The sequence below is a fragment of the Microcebus murinus genome, chromosome 4 (assembly GCF_040939455.1).
Source record: "Microcebus murinus isolate Inina chromosome 4, M.murinus_Inina_mat1.0, whole genome shotgun sequence".
In the NCBI taxonomy this organism is placed as follows: domain Eukaryota; kingdom Metazoa; phylum Chordata; class Mammalia; order Primates; family Cheirogaleidae; genus Microcebus; species Microcebus murinus.
The window spans coordinates 9,834,193-9,849,056 of NC_134107.1; the positions used below are offsets into that span (position 1 = coordinate 9,834,193).

At 49.5% G+C, this 14,864-nt stretch overlaps 1 protein-coding gene across 1 annotated transcript in view; it reads left to right on the forward strand.

Annotated features, from left to right (window-relative positions):
- ANO1 (anoctamin 1) overlaps positions 1–14,864 on the forward strand; it is a 161,321-nt gene that overhangs the window by 52,513 nt on the left and 93,944 nt on the right. The window lies entirely within an intron of this gene.

The window sequence follows — 14,864 nt, forward strand, 5'->3', positions numbered from 1 at the left end:
CTTGGTCCTGTCTGTGTGACCCACAGGGCCTAAAAAGTTGGCCGATGCCTGGTCTGGAAAATAAAACAGGCGCCTGACTCATGATAAATTCAAGGTAAAAACGTGTCACAGCCGCCTGTGAGGGGCAGGCATGGTGTCCCAGGAGGACAGAGCAATCCCTCAGGAAGCTTCCCGGATGCAGTGCCTGCAGCAGCCTGGCTCCTGGGTGCATCCGGGGGTCAGATGGGGACACGAGGTACGCAGGCCACAAGGGCAGTGCAAACACCCCCATGCCAGGATGGAAAGTCAACTTTTCTTCTTCCCTGATCAATGCACAGTATGTCAAAAACCGACATCAATTATTCACCGTGGAAGAGAAAAGGAACAATTATGCATTTATTTCTGTCCCCCTGCCCTGGCATTTATTTCAATGTCACAGCCACAAGCCAATGGTCTCCACTGCAGGAGAGTGGCCGGCTAAAGGCGCTGCTTGCAGGTGTAGACAAAGGTCACACATCCAAAGGAGAAGACCCTGAGCAGATGAGCAGAGGGCCAAGACACTCTTCCCAACCGTACACAGAAAGAAGCTCGAGTTTCTTCTGCATAAGTAATTGTTTAAAAGATTGGGGCTTTTGCATCTATGCAAAGACAAAAGTGGAAATTTGAAGATGCAGGTGCAGCTAGAGCCAGAAAAGCCCAGGAGGGAAACTGTCTGCTCAGAAGTATTTGCTGAATTGACAAATGCATTGTTACTGCTGCATCCCAGACCAGGAGAGGCAACAGGATCTAGCCGGCCACACCTTCCTCTCCTCGGCCGAGGGGCTGGCGCCGGGGCCCCTGAGGGACTCGAGTGCCATCAGACACTCTGATGGCCAGGGGTCCGGTGGGGCCAGAACCCCTCCAGGCTGAGCCTCCTCCCCTCTCCCCGGAATTCCCGAGCGAGCTGTGCCCGAAGGGATGGCAGCAGAGGGGAAGCAAGGTGCCAGGGCTGTGACCCCAGAGCCGCCTGGCAGCTGGGCAGGAGCAAGTGCCTTGGGTCTGGGCCCACAAGAGGCTCTCGTCCACTCACAGCGTCAGCAGCTGGTGGCCACTGGGGGTGGGTGCCCATCTGGGGCACTTCTGCGTGCTGAGCGTGTCAGGCCGGGACCGCGCTTTGCTGGCACTCAGTAAACACGTGTGCGGTGAGCAGGAGAGTGACCCGTAGGACTCCTTCCCCTTCACAGCACACAGCCCTCAGTGCCATTCGGTGTCCCCAACGCAGACGTCCCCGGTGCAGAAGTCCCCGGTGCAGAAGTTCCCGGTGCAGAAGTCCCCGTCGCAGACGTCCCAGCCTCCGGAGGTACACGGAGCGGGAGACAACTCTCAGAGTCGCATGCTCACAGCTCCAGCCCAGGTGTCTGGGCCTGCCTTGCTCCCGATCGAGGTTCGCAGGACGGGCAGGAAAGGGACCGGCGAGAGGGACCAGTGGACACTCAGGCGGAGCCACCGGGGAGGCCTTTGGAAAGAGCCCAGGGGCTCCGGGCAAGGGGAGAGCTTGGATCTGAGGATGATGCACATATGGGGCAGCTGGAACAGGGGAGAGATGTGGTTACGCAGGAAGGACGTACAGGTGGAGGGCGAGAGGGCCGAGCTCGTGCCCCGGGGACACCCACGTGTGACGGCAAGCAGGAGAGCGCGGAGAGGGAGCCGTCAGCGAGGCGATGGGCCCTGAGGATGACAGCAGGTCACAGAAGCCGAGGAAGGACCCAGGTGACCTGGTGGGAAAAGCAAATCCTTTAAGGTGGACCAAGCGTGGACGTGAACCCGCCTCTGCACGTATCAGCGGCGGGCCTTGGGAAGGGAGCCCCGAGCCGCAGTCCTGACCCCTGAAAAGGCTGTTTGCAGACTTGCAATACTCTACCCAAAGCGCCGAGTATGGCAGCCGCCAGAAGGCACCGTGATGCTGAGAGCTGGTGCGTGCCTACGGGGCGCTGGGCTCCGTGCAGCACCTCAGTACGTGATAATCCGACTCTCACATCAACCCCTGGGATGAGCAGGAGTATCGCCATTTGCAGATGGGGAAACCGAGGCAGGTGAGAAACTTGTCTATAGCCACCTGTCTTGTTCCACGGCAGAGTCTTGATTCCGACCCAAGGAGAAAGCCGTGAACCGTTTCTCCTGCTGCAAAAGAAGAGATGAGTGAGGGTGAGGATTAAAATGTTCGGAGTTTGGTTGGGGACATCGACCGCGGAGGCAGGTTCCATAAGGGCTGGTGACGGAAGTGATGGAGCTGCCGTGGAAAGAGGACTGAAGCCATCTGGAGGCCGTGAGCACAGCTGCACACGGGCCTCAGAATGGAACTAGGAAGAAAAGGTGTAAGTGATAAGGCCGTCAGCACAGGTCAAACTGAACAGAGAAAGAACTTTCTTTTTTTTTTTTTTGAGACAGAGTCTCACTGTGTTGCCTGGGCTAGAGTGCCGTGGCGTCAGCCTAGCTCACAGCAACCTCAAACTCCTGGGCTCAAGCGATCCTCCTGCCTCAGCCTCCTGAGTAGCTGGGACTACAGGCATGTGCTGCCATGCCCAGCTAATTTTTTCTATATATTTTTAGTTGGCCAATTAATTTTTTTCAATTTTTTTAGTAGAGATGGGGTCTCATTCTTGCTCAGGCTGGTTTCAAACTCCTGACCTTGAGCGATCCTCCCGCCTCGGCCTCCCAGAGTGCTAGGATCACAGGCATGAGCCACCGTGCCCGGCCTGAAAGAACTTTCTAAATGTCACAGCTGTCGAGCCGGGTCAGTCGAGAGGTTCTGGGAGCTTGGTGGGGAGCCTGGCGGTGGGGGTTCAGGCAATGGATAAACAGTTAACGTGGGGGGCTCCCAATCCCCTTCCAGCCCTGAGACCCCAGGAAGCCGGGGCACTTTGGTCTCCCAACCCCAGTGGGGGGAGGGGATGCTGACCTCACGCATCCCTTAAATCACAAGCAACGTTTGCATTCCCATAACATCTCAACTTGTCCACCAAAAAATATGGATCTTGTGAGTGCTATTTTGCAGTCACAAATACGAGAGAGCGAGTGAATTCACATTTTCCGTGACCCTTGGCCCTCTCTAACAAAGCGAGGTTTGCTCCTCGTGAAGGTATTTGCTTTCTTCACTCCGTATTTGACATCTGGGTTTGTGCGACTGATTTCTTCAGTGGGGCATTTATTTACACATGTAGTTTTGGGATTTGAGTTCATGCACGCCCAGCTATTTTAGGCTGGGAAACCCCGGCCTCTACACTCACACACACATTTAAGGGATTGTTAGGCCGGGCGCTGTGGCTCACGCCTGTAATCCTAGCTCTTGGGAGGCCGAGGCGGGCGGATTGCTCAAGGTCAGGAGTTCAAAACCAGCCTGAGCAAGAGCGAGACCCCGTCTCTACTATAAATAGAAAGAAATTAATTGGCCAACTGATATATACATAAAAAATTAGCCGGGCATGGTGGCGCATGCCTGTAGTCCCAGCTACTCGGGAGGCTGAGGCAGAAGGATCACTCAAGCCCAGGAGTTTGAGGTTGCTGTGAGCTAGGCTGATGCCACGGCACTCACTCTAGCCTGGGCAACAAAGTGAGACTCTGTCTCAAAAAAAAAAAAAAAAAAAAGGGATTGTTAGACTGCCACATCCCACCCCGACGCTGGAGCTATGTAAAAAGGGCCACATTGAGTGTCATGAAAAGAAAGTATGAACTCAGGGAACAGCAAGAACAGCAAAACAATCGCAGCAGGTATTAGTGTGAGCTCCACTGGGGCAGGGGGTCTTGTCTGTGTTGGTAGCTGCTGTATCCCCAGCTTCTAGAACAGATCCTGGCAAGCAGGAGGTTTCACCAAAAATATGGTGAAAAAACAGACATTCCCTTGTTCTTCCTTCTCCATGAGTGGAGGATGCTGAAGGCATTTTTTTTTTTGTACTCTGCAATGTTTTCATTTCGAGAAAAAGAAATAGGAAACCTCTTCTTGAGTTCCTGGTGATTTTCCTGCTGTAGGTTAAAGACATAGGTCTTTAATTTCTATCGTTAAAAACTTGCCAACACACCAGTAGCAATGAGCACAGCTAGCTACCCAGCTCTTGGCTTCTTCTAAGTGTCATCCTCCACTGAGAAGGACCAGGGCTCCTCAGAGAAGTGCTGACCCTGGGGCTGAGGCAGGGAAAGCACAGACCGAGGCTGGAGCGTCCTACTGCCCCGGAAAGTAAGGACATGTGCAAAGGTGGGGAGGATGCAGGGCACAGGGGAGCTCACGGTTCTGACCACGGTGGAGAAGCAGGGCTCAGACTTCCCCTCCCTTCCCTCCGCCTTAAACGGCTAGAGAGCCAGGCGCGATGTGTATAGGAACAGCGGCTTTGCAGGGTTGCAAAACAGGCAGCTCCGCACCGTGCTTGACTCAGAAGAGTGAAGCAACCAAGCTGAATGCATGAGAACCGTTCAGTCTTCCTTCCTAGAGGTGGTTTTCAGGCCGCAGCACGGGGAGCGAAGCCCAGACGCCCCAGCAGCCTCACCACGCTGCAGATAAAAACCGTGCCTGTTGCACAAAGACAGCAAGTGCACTCATTCCAGGGCCATGTGTGCCCAGTGGTCCCCAAATGCCAAAGGAGCTGAGAAGCCAGAGGATGAGGCGGACAGATCCAGTTTGTCGTAAAGCATGGCTTATTGGGGACCCTACAGGTGGCAGTGAGGCAGGCAGGTCTCCACACCTGCTCCCCAGCCCCAGGGCTTTGTCCCACAGGGAAAGAGGGTACCTGTTCTCCAGTGACAATTAAAGGCCAGCTTCCAGGACAGGCAAGATTGCTTTGTGCGTCAGAGCCTATAATTTGTGTGATAACATCAAGGTTGCTTTGATCTAAAGGTAGGATTTATAGTGAGCAACCTGTTCTCACACTGAGAACTGTAAATAAAGCGGGAACCAGGAGGTGTTCCTGGGACTGGGCTTCATCGGAAGTCAACGTGGCAAATTAGCATCCAAGATGGAGTCACTTTTGTCTCCACAGAGCTGGAGACAGGTGGCCTTGAGTCTGTGGCCAAGGACTGATCTATGCAGGCATGAGAGGAAACTCCCCAAAGCTGGGGGAAGAACCAGCAGAAAGCACTGATCCAATGCTCTGGGGGCTCACGGAGAGCTGGGAGTAGCTCCCGTTCCCATCAGTTAGAGTGAACAGAGCCTGTAATAAATGGGGCGTCCCACAGCAATGTACTAACAAGGGTGTCACCTGGATTTGAGGCTGCTCTGGACCTGCATGATCCAAGTGTAAGAACAAAACTTGAAAGAATTGAGCTAATTCTAGCAACTTACCTGCATGCCAGAACACAGTCTAACACTAACTAATGAATAAACAATAAAATCCAGGACCCAACCACATAAAATCACAACGTCTGGCATCCAATCAAAACATAGCAGGCGAGCAAAGAAGTGGGAAAATATTCCCCGTAACTAGGAGAAAAACCAATCAATAAAAACAGACCCAGAAATGAGACGGATGATGGAATTAGAAGAAAAGAACGTTTAAAAGATTAGAAGTGTGTTCTATATATTCAAGAAAGTAAAAGGGAATCATGAACAGGTGAGGGAAAGAATGAAAGCTGCTTTAAAAATTCCAAATGGAACTCCTGTAGTTGGGAAATAACGGGATGAGCAGCAGGACACTATGGAAGAAGAGACCCATGAAGTGGGTGGAGTCACAACGGAAACTCTTCAGAACAAAGCAGAGGCGAAACACCATGAAAGACGCACGGAACACCAGTGACTTGTGGGATAAGTCCATTAAGTGGTCTAACATACCCGTACTAGATGTCCAAGAAATGGGAGTGGATGCAGAGAAAGTGTTTGAGAAAAAGTGACCAAGAATGTTTTGTTGTTAATGAGAATGATAATCCCAACAGACTTACAAAGCTTAACAAATCTCCATCAGAAGAAACAGGAAGAAAACACACCAAAGCACACTGTCATAAACTGCTGAAAACAAGTGATAGAGAAAAAAAAAATCTTAAAATCAGTCGGAGGAAAAGGACACATTATGTAAAAATGAACAAAGTTAAGAGTTTGGCAAACTCCTCATCAAAGTATGTGATAGAAGACAATGGAGCAACATCTTTTTTTTTTTTTTTTTTTTTGAGACAGTCTTGCTTTGTTGCCTAGGCTAGAGTGCTGTGGCATCAGCTTAGCTCACAGCAACCTCTAACTCCTGGGCTCAAGCAATCCTCCTGCCTCAGCCTCCCAAGTAGTGGGACTATAGGCATGCGCCACCATGCCCGGCTAATTTTTTGTCTATATATTTGTAGTTGGCCAATTAATTTCTTTCTATTTTTTTAGTAGACATGGGGTCTCACTCTTGCTCAGGCTGGTTTTGAACTCCTGACCTTGAGTGATCCACCCGCCTCGGCCTCCCAGAGTGCTAGAATTACAAGCGTGAGCCACTACGCCCGGCCAGAGCAACATCTTTAAAGCACTGAAAGAAACAAAAGTGTCCGCCTAGAATTCTATACTCAGCAAAAATATATTTCACAAATAAAGGTAAAATAAAAACTTTTTCAGAAAAAGAAAAACTAGGAGAATTTATTGCTAGCACAAGATAGGATCAAGGAGAGTTCTTCAGGCAAAAGGAAAGTGGTAGATGACATTTGGATTTACGCAAAATTATAAAAGCATCAGAATTAATGCATAGTAATAAATAGGTGGATTAATATAAAATATTTTCTCAATTTTAACCTCCTTCAAAGATAATTAACTGCTTATAGCAAAAATAATATAACCACAGTGTATTATAGGGCTTGTAACATACATAGAAATAAAATGTGTGACAACTGTACCACAAAGAATGAATGGAGAAATGGAAGCATATTGCTGAAAGATTCTTAAACTATATGTGAAGCAGTATAATATTATTTGGAGGTAGAATGTCATAAGATAGAAATGCATAGTGCAAACTCAAGAGCAACTATTAAAGTAAAATAAAACAAAAAGAGCTAATAGTCCAACAGTGAAGATAAGATGGAATAACTATAAAAACTCATTTAATACCAAAAAAAGCACACACATACATATATATTATTTATATCAAAATGGTAAATTTATACTCAACTTTACTAATAATTACATTAAATATAAATGGGCTATATATTCCAATTATTAATAAAAGGCAGACATTATCAATTTGAATCAAAGGCAAGTCCCAATTATACGCTGTGTACAAAAGGGACAGAGAAGTCAGCTTGAAGGTGCTACCATGGGGCAAATCTGGAACAATTTAAGCATCAAAATAAATAATGATAGTAAACCATTGTAGAATAGGAGCCCATGATTCCAAATATAAATAAATAATAGATAAGGGAAGCTCTTCTTTACAATAGAATGCCAATTTATAAGTATAGAAGGAAATCAGTAGATTCTAAAGCTAGTATTGATAGCGAATGTTTGATGAGGAATAGGATTTTTACATAGTCATAAAGTATCTCCCCATCAATTCCCTATTAATTACAAAGGTCAAAAATAGTATCTGGCCTATATTCTTAAAAGCTGTTAAGGTCACACGTAACAAAGAAAGACTGGAACTGTTCCAGATCAGTGGAAACTAAGGAGACATGACAACTTGGGCTGGGCACAGTGGCTCACGCCTGTGATCCCAACACTTTGGGAGGCTGAGGCAGGAGGATCGCTTGAAGCCATCAGTTTAAGACCACCCCGGGCACCATAGTGAGACCCCATATCTAAAAAAAAAAAAAAAAAAATGACAGCTCAGTATAATGTTTGTTCTTAGATTGAGATTGAATCCCGGACCTGGAAAAACAGAGCTATTAAGGACAGTATTGGAGCAATTGATAACATTTGAATATGGATTATAGATTAGATAATAGTACTATATTAATATAAATTTCCTGATTTTGATAGTTCTATAAAAGAGACTGTCTTTAAGCATAAAGAAGGGTCCAGTGAAGTCCAGGTGCAGTGGCGCACACCTATAACCCCAGCAGTTTGGGAGGCCAGGGTGGGAGGATCACTTAAGCCCAGGAGTTCAACACTAGGCTGGGCAACATAGACCATGTTTCTACAAAATAAGTTTTTGAAAAATTAGCTGCTCATGGTGGCACATGCCTGTGGTCCCAGCTAGTTCCTCAAGAGGGGGAGGCAGGAGGAATGCTTGAGCCAGGAGTTCAAGGTTCGAGTAAGCTGTGATTGCACCACTGCACTCCAGCCTGGGTGGCAGAGTGGGACTCTGTTTCCAAAAATAACACACACACACACACACACACACACACACATACACTGAAGTACTTAGTCTCTAACTTACACTCACATGGTTCAGGGAAAAAAGAATGTATTGCTATATACAGATATAAAGATAGAGCTAGAAATGGTATGTGGAGCTAGGTGAGATAGAAAATGATATGAAACTGGGGCAAGGCATGAGCTGCTAGTGAATGTAGGCAAGGGTGCACCTGCATTCCTTGTACAATCTTTGCAATTTTTTTATATGCTTGAAATTACATCAGTATAGAAAGTTGCCCAACAGGAACATGACGAATACATTTTTAAAAATCCAGCACTAGGGAACTTACCCTTCCCCTCCCACTGGCGGGGTCCAACTCAAACGTGCTCTGCTGGAACCGCCCGGATGTTAAGAGGCTGTTTGTGTAGAAAGAGAGCAAATCGCAAGAATAAGGCTCTTCGAGGGCAAAAGAGCATCAGTAATCCTCCACTGGGCCCTAAAATCTCATGACCGGTGGCGTTGAGGAACAGCGGCAAAAGGATGATCAGAGAACATTCCAGGCAAGTGCTCAGTCAGTCAGTTCATCGGTCCATGGAGCTTCTGATTAGCCGGGATGTGAGGTTGGTCGTGATGTACACAGCTCATTTTTTTTTTTTTCAGTATCTCCTGAGCAGGGTTTTCAGGGGAAGAGCTCTGCGAGGGTTCCTCCCTCACACCCGCGTGAAAGGCGTTGCGAGACAAAGTCTCCCGGCCTGAGCCGGAACCCCACCGCCTGCAGGTGGAGAGCAGGACCCCGAGTTGCGTGGTGCAGAGTGTGCTTGTGTTACGGAGACCCGCACAGATACGAATGTAGGCTGGCGAGGGGTCGTCCATTTGGGGACCCGCCGTTAGAGAGGAAGGAACACACCTCACCTCCCTAGTCAAGCTCTGCTTGCTGTGGAAGCTTCTCAGACGTGTCGAAGTGGATGACTCCGTCCAGAAACTAAGCGAGAGAGAAGGGGGAGTTCGGCCTTCGGCTCACTGGGCCTCTGTCTCTAGTGAGTCTGACCTTGATGCCACTTAACCTGGGCCACACGGGGACAAGCGAAGAGACTCTGAATGCGAGACAAAGGTGCACAAAGAAGGTTGAGCTCACTGGGCTCAGCAGAACCGCCCAGAGCCAGTCTACATCACGGTGCCAATTTTCTGTTCTTTTCAGTGAAAGTACATGTGGTTCCCTATGGAACAATCCACCGTTTTCTTTTTGTTTATTCAAGCCTCGGCATGCCAATGCCAGGATGGCACATGCCTGCCGGTCGTCACCTGCCATCAGTCTAAGACTCCATCTCGGCGGGGGGTGCCCTTTAACAAGGGACCTCTGTGTCCCAGCAACCATGTGCTCAGGGAGAGCTTAGCAGAACTTACCTGAGCGAAAGAACACGAAGAAGGTGGCTCAGAATATTACAGAAGCAGGTCGAGTGTTTGGGAGAAATAAATGCAATATAAATTGTTGTGTCTCAAGATTTTCTAGGAATATGACAATTTGAGGTGAATGAGACCACCTGCGATGCTGTAAGACATGGCAGATTCCAGGTCACCAGGCACGAAGGGACCAAAATGAGGCCGGAGTGTCTTCTGCCAGGTGGTGACGGAGCCCTCAAAGCTTAAGGGGCTGGGTCAGGCACACAGGGGCTCCCCTGGGCCAGAGACGATGCAGTTTGAGCGTCAAAACATACTGGCGTGATGTTGGATCCTGGAAAAGGATGTTGAATAAAAACGAATCAAATCTGAAGTCTGAGACTTTACTAATAATATACCCAGGTTGGGTCATGAACTGTGAGCACAGGCACCGTGCTAATGACGTAAGATGTCAGTGATGGGGGATGCAGAAGCTCTCTGCCGTCTCCTTATTTTTCCGCAAATCTAAAACTATTCTTAAAAAGTTTAATTCTATGGAGAAATAAGAATAATGGCTACACTAGATTGGAGCATGTTGAAGATGCAAGAGCCTGTGCATGAGGAGAGAGGAGCTCACGCTAGCGTGAGAAGCCAAGGCTCGGCCGAGCACGAAGAAGGTACGAAAACTGCTGAGGAACACTTTCCCTGCAGACGGGTAGGGGAAAAAGAGCAAAGAAGCACTCCCTACCAGGAATAACTTCTGGTTATTCTTATTGGTTTTTTAGGCCTCTGAAGACTTAGTCTCAACTGAAAACAAAGACAAAGTTTTCTATGCGATCGCTTCAATTATAACGACTTTGTCACTGAGCGTCCGCCTGACACTCTTTAGAATAATTTTGATCGTGGCATAATAAAATCCTCCTCCTCCTCCCCCAACCTCCCCAGAAAAGGAGACCCGGGGAAATCTCGGACACGGAGGAGTCCCGTCAATCAGAACGGTGCCCGCAGGTGGGAAGGTGCAGGCCCGCGCCTCTGTACCTGAGACGCCGCCGAATGAACGGAGGGGAGATGGAATTTCTCCTGGAGCCGTTGAGATTTTACAAGCTCTGCATTTACAAGCAGTTTTTGGCTGGTATGATACTTTCTGAAACAAATTGTACCTCTGCGGAACAAGAATGTTTTAAATAACGACCAAGGCCAGTTTCCAAATGTTCCCCCGCTCACAGGATTCTGCTGAAACCTCCCTTGCGACAGTTACAATGAATCTAGGTATCCAGATGAAAAATAAAATAGCTTCTCCAAATATTTTGGTGAAAATAGAAACTTTCCGTTTTATGAGATGATATTTTTGTCTTCCATCTGTACTCAAAGTAAAACCAAATATTAAGGCTTAATTCAATTTTATTTCAACTGTTTAACTTTGCCCCTGAACCTTCAGATAAATATTTACCCAATGGATGAACTGGTGGATTTGAATTTTTGAGACATAGTAAACATTTTCCTATTTAATAATCTATCTAGTTTCTATAAACTCTATCCATTTATCAGATGGTTTAGCTTCTTTTAAGGTTGGATAAAGTTTAAGGTTCACGCAGAATTTTTTTTTTTAAAGATCAGTTTATATTCTTTCCTTCCCCAACTGGCTTCAAAAATGGTGATGGAGTCATTTCTGCTTGTGTTTAATCCAGTTTGGGAGGTTAGGCAATGAGTAGGGGGTGGGGCTTATTGATTAGATGGAAGGTTGAAGGTCAGGAAATCCAAGCCTTGAAATACACTTTGTCCTGATGCCTCCTCCCTCCTCTCTCTGCCTCCTTTCTCTCTCCCCACTCCTCTCCCCCATTTCCTTTGTGTCTCTCTCTAGTTTTCTCTGTCTCTCTGTGTATCTCTGTCTCCCCCTTTCTCTCTCCCTCTCCCCTCCCCTCCCCTGCCCTGCCCCAGAGGCGGGTCCTGGTATGCCATCACCTGTCTCGGCCACTGGGTGCTGGTTCATGTGTGAAATTATATACCTGGGGGCCAAGCTGCCACACCAGAAAGTTGGTGGACGGGATCCCGGGCGCCCTGCTTGCCGGCAGAAACAGGTTCTTCCTGAATGTCGAGGGCTGTGCCTGGCTTCCTCGGGTTTGTGCGTGTGTCCCTGAACACCTGGGCATGTGCTTCCCGGACAAGCAGGATGTGTTTTCTTCCTGAACCACGACTGTTTTTCACAGCAGTTGCCACTGATGACAGCCTCTGATTGATTTCTGATGACGTGTGGACTTGGCCGTGACACCTCGCAGGTGGAAACCCGAGGTCCACAGAGGTGCCAAAAGCCCAGCTCAGCAGGATGAGCCGTGAGCAGGCGTGAAACGGGACCGGGACTCACCTCCCGCTGCTGCGCCTTGCGACTGACCCCACGTCACCCCTCGGCAGCGCCAGGGGTCCTCGTGGTCTCGCGGCCCATGCTCTGGCTTGGCGGTTGACAGACCAGGCTTCAGATCCCGACTTGGCTGCTCACGGCCAGGTGACCTTGGGCAAGTGACTTCACCTCTCCATGCCTCGGTTTCCTCATCTATCACATGGGGATAAAGGTAGTACCTGCCTCGAAGGTTGTCTCAAAAACGACCAAAGCAGCCAGCGTGAAGTGCAATGCCGGTCACGTGGTGGCGGGGACCAGGTGACAGCCGGCTTATTCCGTCTGTGGTTGGGCTTTGAGCACCTGCTGTGTTCCAGGAGCTTTTGTGAGAACTGGGGATGGACTTGTAAAATAGCCTTGGGCTCAGCCCTCTAGATAAATGCTAAAAGGTAGCGGTAGGGACGACCACTCCCTGAAGCCAGCGAATGAATGGACGAATGGCTGAGCACGCACCGTGCCCGCGGCCCCCTGAGAATCTGCGCACTGTCCGTGTCGAGCGACAGAGGGGGCAGCCCGCTCCTTCGGGAGAGACTCCCCCGCCCTGGAGAGGACACGGAGCCGTCTGGGAAAACCACCGGAGTGTCGCCTGGAGCTTTTCCTCCTCGCGTGGTCTCTTCACCCGGAAACCCGTGTGCTACTTGAGAAGCCAGTTACATAATGACAAAAGTAGCAAAATCTCCACTCTGTGGCAGCTGTGATGACACAGCTGTGCCTGTTGCAGGGGAGGTTTGAATCTGGTGACTGTTGACACAGAAGTGTCAGCTGGGAGGCTCCGCCCACAGGGTCTGCAGGGCCTGGATCCTCCTCCCCACAAATGCAGCTACTGTCCCCACCCCAGTGTCCCCACCCCAGTGTCGGGGCGCTGCTCCCGCTTGTCCCTCACTCGGGGCTCCTCCTCTGCTCCCTCCCCAGCCCCCAGCCAGGCCTGTGGCTCCCCTTCCTTCCCGGGAGCCTCCTCTGACATCCCCTCCCTGGTGCTGTTCTGGGAGCCTCCTCTGACATCCCCTCCCTGGTGCTGTTCTTTCTCTCTGAACCTAGCCCTCCCCACCCGCAAGGCACCTGCTGCCTGCGGTCTGTGGCTGCCTGCGACCCTCTCACCCTGTCTTCTCCAAGTTGGGGAGCGAGTCCTCCCCGATGCTACGCTTCAGGGCACTCCTGCTGGGGCTCTTGGTTCTGTCTCCGCTGGGGGCAGTTAAACCAAGAGGCAGAAAGAACGTGGTATCTGAAGGTGGACGGCCTGGGTTTGAATCCTGCTCTCTGCCGCTCGCTAGCTGTGAGATCCAGGGAAAGTCCTGTCATCTCTGTCCTCGGTTTCCTCATCTGTAAAATGCAGATGGGAACCAAGAGACAGGCTGCGCTCGGAAGTTCTTACGAGGATGGAAGCCATGTGACGCCTGGCTCATGAGCAACGCCAGCACTTACCCGGACTTGTTCCTGCTTCGGGCCCTGCCGTTGTCTAGCCACTTTGTTATTGCGGAGGGGGACATTTTTTTTACTGAGGTGAAGCACACAGGAATAAAAGCGCACAGATCATAACTCGATAGCTCAATGAACGTTTACAAAGCGAACGCACCTGCTGATTACCAGCCCCCCGAAGTCCCCTTCATGGCGCATCCCCAGTCATGACCTCCCCCCATCAGCTATGGATTCAATTTGCCGGCCTTCGGATTCTATGCAGTCTGGCTTTTGTTGACATTGCATCTGTGAGATCCTTCCGTGCGGTTGCACGTAGCGGCCGTCCACTCTCCTTGCCCCAGAGCAGTCCGCTGTGCAGACACTCCGCGGTCCCCTTGGCGGGCGTTTGGGCTGTTTCCGGGTGGGCTATGACAGATAACACCACCGGGACCTCGAACCCGTCTTTTGGTGAGCGCGCACGGGGCCCTGCTGGGTTCCCGCGTAGGGGTGGAATCGCAGTCGCGGGACACGCTTATGTTTGCACCCGTAGTTACTGCCCGCGGTTCTCCAAAGCGGTCGGACCAATCAGAACTCGTGTGTGCGATGAACGGGACCCCCACCCCACCCCGAAACCCGGCACCGGCAGGTTTCAGTTTGGAGCCAGGTTTTGTTTTGCTTTGAGTCACTCTGGTGACCGTGTAGCATGATGTCTCCTTGTGGTTTTGGGGACTAACGATGGCGGTTGTCACGGCTCCGTATGCATATGGGCCACTTGAAGAACCTCTTTTGGGGAAAGGCTCGTACAAGTATTTTTTGTATTAATTGGGTTGTCTTTTTCTATTCCTTTGTAAGAGTAACTTCTGTATTTTGCATACAAGTCCCTCGAGGCTTACGTGTATTCTAAATATCTCTTCCCGATCCGTGACTCACCGTGCCGCACGATTGGTGGTGCCCTTTGATCAACAGAAGTTCCTAATTTTAATGGAGATTTCTCAGTCTTTTCCTTCCTGGTTGCTGTTTTCTCTGTCCTATTTAAGAAATGTTTTTCCATCCTAAGGTCCTGAAGATAGTCTACTGCGGTATCTTCTAGAAGCTTTATTGTTGGAATTGGCTCTGTGTATGGTGCAAGGTAGGAGGTCAAGGTTCATCCTCTCCCCTATGGCTGTCCACGCACTTACGACTCCATGCCATGTATTAGAAAGGTGGTCCTCTTGCCTGTGGTCAGGGCAGGGGACAGGGCTGTCTCCCCCTCACCCTGTCTGCTAGCGCACACCTCTCAAGGAGTCTGAGACTTCCAACTTAGCCTTCTCTGTTGTATAAAGGTATGTTTGCCAAAGAAGATAGAAAATATTTCATGTAACAGTTTATTAGTTTGATTTATAACTTAACTATTTAGACACGTGGCCTCTCCTCGTTGGGAGCGGGCCCGAGTCTTGATTGAGTTTTATCAATTTTGTAGTCTTTTAAGGAACCGATGTTTAGCTTTGTCCAGGTCTCCATCA